Consider the following 6,940-nt stretch of genomic DNA (forward strand, 5'->3'; position numbering starts at 1 on the left):
TGCCTGGGACCTGCAGTGAATCAATATTAAATGAATCAGGGCACTGATCAGCCTTCCAGCCCCACTTGTTATTAAAGAATCAGTGAAGGTTAGCAAAGCAGAGGACAGTAAAAATGGGTCTCCGGCAGCTGTGGAGCCCCAGAGTTTATCCAAAGTGGGGGATGTGGGATCTAGAGACTCATCTCGAAGTTACGTTTTCATAACAAATACACTATTTTTTTAGCTATATTGTATACTTGTTGGGGCCTAATGGAAATTTCGGAGGACCTAAACCCCCAAGTCATCCTTGGCACCACCCCACAAGGGGCAGCCACCGCAGGGACTGGGCAGTTACTGCAGTCTCTGAACCCACAATGTCACAGAGATCTCAGCTGTATCCTGCTTTTTTAGGGTCCCAAAGTAACCACCTGCCTACATTCTTTCCAGCTGTGCCAATGTTTGTTTCACACTGCCCAGTATTATTATAAAGTAGAATTACTATTCCACGTCCTCAAACTCCACTGGCTTTGAAGAGTGTCTAGAGGCACAATGAGAAGTGGACAAGACAGGCAGACAGCAATTAGGAGGCTCAGAGAGACAGCAAGGGAGTGAGTAAGGGTGAGATTGAGAGAGAGATGGGCCCAGGCAGGGTGTGGTGGCTCACGCCTGTAATCCAAGCACTTTGGAGGCCAGGGCGGGCGGATCACTTGAGGTTGGGAGTTCAAGAGAGACAGGCCCAAGGCCGACCCACAGCTGGCCACTGGCATGAGGAACCTGGGCTGTTTCTCACCCAAGGTATGTTGGCACAGCTGGGCTGTTCTGGCTGGTCTCAAAGACAATGACAGGACGACAGGACTGGCAGAAGCAGTTCTTTACCCATGATTTGAAATCTACAATCTGTCAAATTACCATAATTACTGTGCTAAGGTAGTTGGTTTATGGGAAATCCCCCTTTCTCATTCATTCTTTCATTCACCTGACACAGCACACTTGAGTGCCACTTTGTGCCAGACACTGTGATACACAAAGTGGATAAAGGGTGAGCAGCTCAGCAGCTGGAGGGAAAGAAAGACAGAAACAAACAGCGTTTACAGTCAGATCAGGACAGCAGAACATGAAGCTCAGACTGTTGATTCTAAAGCCAGTTTGCGTGGGTTCAAATCCCAGCTCTGCCACTCACCGGCTGTACAATCGTGGGCAAGTTCCCTGACCCCTCTGTGCCTCAATTTCCCCTGTAGATCTAAAATAGAACAAGTAAGAGTACCTTAGCAGGCTGTAGTGAGGACTAAGTTAATATTTGCAAAGGTTGGCCGGGTGCGGTGGCTCATGCCTGTAATCCCAGTACTTTGGGAGGCTGAGGCGGGCAGATCACGAGGTCAGGAGTTCAAGATCAGCCTGGCCAATACGGTGAAACCCCATCTTTACTAAAAATACAAAAAATTAGCTGGGCGTGGTGCACGTGCCTGTAGTCCAAGCTACTCGGGAGGCTGAGGCAGAAGAATTGCTTGAACCTGGGAGGTGGAGGTTGTAGTGAGCTGAGATTGCGCCACTGCACTCCAGCCTGGGCACAGTGCCTAACACATAAGGCCAGATACTTGTTAAAAATACATACATATATATAGCCACAAGGGCCTAATTATAGGATGGTTAGGAAAGACCTGAAAAATGAACGTTAAAAGTATTCTGTGACTGAGCACAATGGTTCACACCTGTAATCCCAGTACTTTGGGAGGCCAAGAAGGATGGATCACCTGAGGTCCGGAGACCCACCTGGCAAACATGGTGAAACCCTGTCTTCTTAAAAATACAAAAATTAGCTGGGTGTGGTGATGCACATCTATAATCCCAGCTACTCAGGAGGCTGAGACAGGAGAATTGCTGGAACCCAGGAGGCAGAGGTTGCAGTGAGCCCAGCCTGGGCAACAGAGCAAGACTCTGTCTTAAAGAAATTAAAAAAAAAATGTTCTGAAAAATGACAATAGTGAGAAGGTGGCAACTTCTCTTATCTACACTCTCCATAGTGTAATATTTCTTTTATAATTCCAAAGATAAATTTTCATTGAAAAAATGTGTACCCTTAGTATTTCAAGTCTTGGGAACGCCCCTTTGATGAGTCGCACTGTCTAACTCACCTGGTTTGGTGCCAAAATGAACCAGCTGTTTTCTAGGGCTGTGGCCTGCAACCTGAGGAACAGTGCTTTGCTCTGGGGGAAGCTAAAAGCTGCAATGGGGCTGAGCAAATCCATGGCTCAGCCTCCTGAGCCTTGAGGTCTATTTGATGAGATTATTCCTAGCTGCCCAGTGCAAAGTCAAGAACCAGAGAAGAGAAACAGAGATGGCTGACCTTCTCCGTGGGCCACCAGAGCCCATCCTGCATGTGCAGGCTCTCCCTCCAGCACACAAGTTGCTCCTGAAGGGCTCAGCCCCAGCAACTCTGAGAGGATGAAACTGGCCACCTACCTCTCCCTCTGACCCCCACCCTGGAGGCCCTGCTTCCCAGGGCCCCTGTAACACTCTCCCACCCTAAGTCATCATCTCTGGACCTCGCCACCTAAAATCCCCTACTGCCATTGCCTCAGGGCTCTTCCTTTTCTATCCTCATTTTAAACGTGACCATTCTAAGCATTAATTAGAATTTACAATTGGGCCATTAGAATCTTCCCAACTTATATGTCTACACAACAGGGGCCTTGTATTGACAACTAGAACTCAAAGAGTAGAAGGCAAGCAGTGATGCACTCAGGCAGGCAGCAGGCAGCAATGCTCAGGAGTAGGAGCTCTGACAACCCTTCTGATAAAGCAGAGCTTGCAGCTCACTCTCCCTCCATCAGCAGCCATGGCTGGAAGCCACCACTGGGAAGACAATGTAAAGGGCCCGCACCTCCTCCCCTTTCGATACCCTGAGTTGCCCAATTCATAGACACCGAGAACATAGATCCTAAACACTTCTCATCCAAATCCCTGTTTCTAAATGGGAAAAGTGAGGCCCAGGAAGAAGAAGGCCCTTGCCTTGCCCAGGGATGCTGAGAGACCGAGTCCCCTACCACTGCCCCAGCACACTGCCCACCTATGGGACCCCCATGCCACCTTACACTCTGGTGGACAGAGCACTTTTCTGGGTGGTCAAGTAAGCTTAAAATGTCCTGTTGTCATAACCCCCTAAAAAGGCACCCTGTCTCTACCCCCTGCAGGCTAGGGTCATCACCTAAGTGCCAGGAAAGCCAGTCCAGCCCTCCATTCAGCAGTCCAGAGCAGCTCTAGCTGCCTACAACTCACTCCAGCGAGAAAACCAAGACCTGGGTGCTCTCCAAGGGCCAAGAGCATGGCAGGCAAAGTCGGGGTGAAGCCTGAAGCATCCAGCTGCCTGGTCCAGGGTGCACACTGATCAGAGTCTACACACACATGCACACAACCAGAATCCCACACCTCCTAACACAAAAAGTGGGTCCAAGCTCTGAGCTTAACCTTTCTTCTTCTGGGAGTCACCAGGCTCCTCCATGTCCTACTGACTACCACCAGCAGCATCCTCCCCTGACCCCATCAAGGCACCTGCTCCAGGAAGGCCCTCAGGCATGGGAGAGAAGACGCTTTCTAAGTGTAGCTGAGTTACACCCGGCTTCTCAGGAAGATCCAGTTTTATCATCACTGGGAGGGACAGTAGTCACCTGTGCCCTAACCCTCGAGCCCCTTCACCCTCAGATGCCAGCAGACTGTGCTGCAGGAAGACTACAGCTCAGGTCTTGAAGCGTCCAGAATCTGAGAGGAGGGTGCCTGGATTGGCTGCAGCGACTGGACAGGCCTGGGTGGGCAGTTACCTAGTACAGATCCATGGCCTGCAGATGTAGGAGGAGCTCAATACTGAGTGTGGGTTGGGGTCTTAGGATACATTTTTGAAATACATGTACTTTCCAGCCTATTGGTCTGTGAAAAGGAGAAAGGGGTTGAGGACAACTGCCAGGTCAGAATTTGCTCTGGCCACCAGCCACCATACCTGTCTGCTACTCAGGTGGCTTGTGCCAGTGGTGAGTGGAGAGCACCCCCATCTCAGGGGACAGAGCTATGCAGGGATCGGGGAGCTGGGACTGTAAACCTGTGCTCTGACCGCGGAGCGCTCTGGGACTCAATGCTTGGGGTAAGCACTGACACGCCGGCCCTGGAATTCCGCTGCTCTGAACTTTACCCCTGGGCATCTTCTGATACTGATGGACTTGGCTGCCTGGCTGGGTAGTTGACCCCATGAGGGCCAGAACTACCACTCTTGGTTTTTTTTCCTTTTTGGAGACAGTCTTTATCCATCAAAGTGAGGATGAGTGCAGCTACAGCTCGCTGTAACCTCGAACTCCTGGGCTCAAGCGATTCCCCCACTCCAGCCTCCCAAGTACCTGGCACTACAGGTGCGCACCACCAAGCCCGGGTAACTTTTATTTTCGCAGAGACCGGGTCCCGCTTTGTTGCCCATGTTGGTCTCAAACGCCAAGTCGCCCAAAGCATTGGGATTGCAGGCGTGAGCCACTGCACTCGGCCTTCGTCTTGTTCACAGATCCTCTCCAGGGCCTATAGTATGTGAAAATGAAAGGATGTGGGAACGGAGACAGGGAAAAGGGAATGTATATGCCTGGGTCTAATCCTACGAAAGAAGAAAATACTGGGATTCAGGGAGCTGTCCTGGGGAGCGGCGGGGGCGTGGCTGATACACATCCAGTTACTTCATCTGTCTACCCTGCTATTAAGCAGTTTTGTAACTAACCTTGGGCAAACCTGCCTGTGTGTCAGTTTCTTTGACTGTAAAAACCGGCTAAAAACACTGCAGTACCTATTTCTGTTATCAGGATAAAAATAAGATAACGTGAGACAGTATGAAGATGAAAGAGGATGAAAACTCTATTCAGATCATAACCTATTATTATCATGGTAAATCCTGTGCCTATTAGGAAGGAGAGCAGCCAGAGGCTGAGGGCTGTTGGGGACACAAAAGCCACCAGGCAGGCGTGCCCCCCCCAGCTCTCAGTGCTGAATGGAGGGGATGGGGTGCTGGATCTCAGGCTGTGCCTTCCTCTTGTTTGGATGGAGCCTGGGAGAGAGGGGACAGCTGGTTCCAGGCGGAGATGTTGAAGCAGCAGAGGGTGCTGGCTCCCCTGACCACTCCACCCCTTCTGTGGAAAGGGTGGCCCTCTCTGGTGTGCACCCCACAGTCAGGGCCCCCTGGGCCTTCACAGGGAAGTGGAGGGGAAGGCGGAAGGAAGGCAGATGTGTGTAATAATGGCCTCCCTTTGTCCTGCCCTGCCCCATAGGACACACACGCAGCCATTCCTCTCTACATGACCTCCTTTCAGGTAACAGAGACTTCCTTTTTTGAGATGGAGTTTCGCTCTTGTTACCAAAGCTGCAGTACAGTGGTGCGATCTCAGCTCACTGCAACCTCCACCTCCTGGGTTCAAGCGATTCTCCTGCCTCAGCCTCCCGAGTAGCTGGGACTACAGGCGTGCACCACCATGCCCAGCTAATTTGTATTTTTAGTAGAGATGAGGTTTCACCACATTAGCCACGCTGGTCTCGATCTCCTGACCCCATGATCCACCCACCTCAGCCTCCCAGAGTGCTGGGATTATAGGCGTGAGCCATTGTGCCCAGCAAAACAAAGGCTTTTAAAAGGACTGATCTCAGGCCACCGCTCCCTTCCCTCACACCTTCCTCTCAGCAGTCCCATGAGCACCTCCTCCCATTCTGGTCTTCTTGTGGCTGAGACACAAAATGGGAGCCCCTGCACACAGCCTGAGCCACTAGGAAACACGACAGGACGGCTCCCACCCCACGCCATCCCATGCCTGGGCAGTCAGGGAGACAGAAGGCAGCACAGCCTACGAGCATGAGGCCACCGTAGTGGAAAGAACACGGAGCCTTTCCCCGGTTCTGAGCCTCCTGTCCTCTGGGAGTGGCCCGGACCCACGGGCCGAAGCTCTTCCAGCTCCCAGAGTCTGGGTCCTCTTGCCTACCCCGAGCACCGTTCTCCTGGCAAGGCCTCTCCCATCAGGCTCAAAAGGTGTCCTGCCCAAGAGACTGGGACAGCTGGGAGGCCAAAGGGTGCTACAGGGTGGTCTGGACTGTAAAGCTAGCTGATGGTCCAAGGCAGAGGGAGAAGTCTCATCAGGATGTAGATATGACCAGAGGAGACATGCTGGAGGACGTGGGCCCCCATGGCGCTTGGTTTCTGTTGTGTCACTGGGCTGGGCTCACCCTGGAGTCTAAAGGAGAGTGAAGGCCACAGCTGGCTGGCTGGCTTCTGCCAAGACACCAGCAGACAATGAGTTGGAGGAGAAGAAAGCCCCTGACTCACCCAGGCTGGAGTCTCCCATCCCAACTGCTCAGTTCCAGATGCTTCTGTGTCTCTCCTCTGTCCCCACCCACGGCAAGGGAACTGGTTTGGTTGCCACTGCCATCTGCTCCACCTCAGTCTCTCCCTCAGCCCTCATCTGAGGCGACAATGCCTCCCTACCAGGCCCGACGGCACAGGCCGGTCCATGGCTGTCCCTTTGGCTGAAGTTTTATGTGTCTGTCAAACCCGGCTTACAGGTGGAGAAATGAAGGCAGAGCGCTGTTCAGTGACTTGCTCAGATTCACTTAGTGACCTGGGATCTAAGCACAGCTGTGCTGGGCCTGCTGAGGGCTCCGGCCCTTTTGGAAGCAGCTGGCCTGTGTATCCACGTCCATGGAGCTGAAGTGCAGCGGGGCCATACCAGCCACCTCCAGACGCCCAAGGCCCTGCAGCCTCAATACCTACTCAAGGTTCATGCCAGGGGCCGGCCATGAGGTCTCTCTCTGGCCAGATGCCTCCTGCTGCCAGGACTCAGGGCAATGGTGAGGCAAGAGGGTGGAGTCCCCGGAGCTTCCTGGGTGACAGGAGGGGTCTGGCAGTAGCTGGTTCCTAAGAGAAGTGCTGAAGGGGCAGGGAGGAGAGGACGTG

Source organism: Callithrix jacchus, chromosome 9 (assembly GCF_049354715.1).
Source record: "Callithrix jacchus isolate 240 chromosome 9, calJac240_pri, whole genome shotgun sequence".
NCBI classification, from domain to species: domain Eukaryota; kingdom Metazoa; phylum Chordata; class Mammalia; order Primates; family Cebidae; genus Callithrix; species Callithrix jacchus.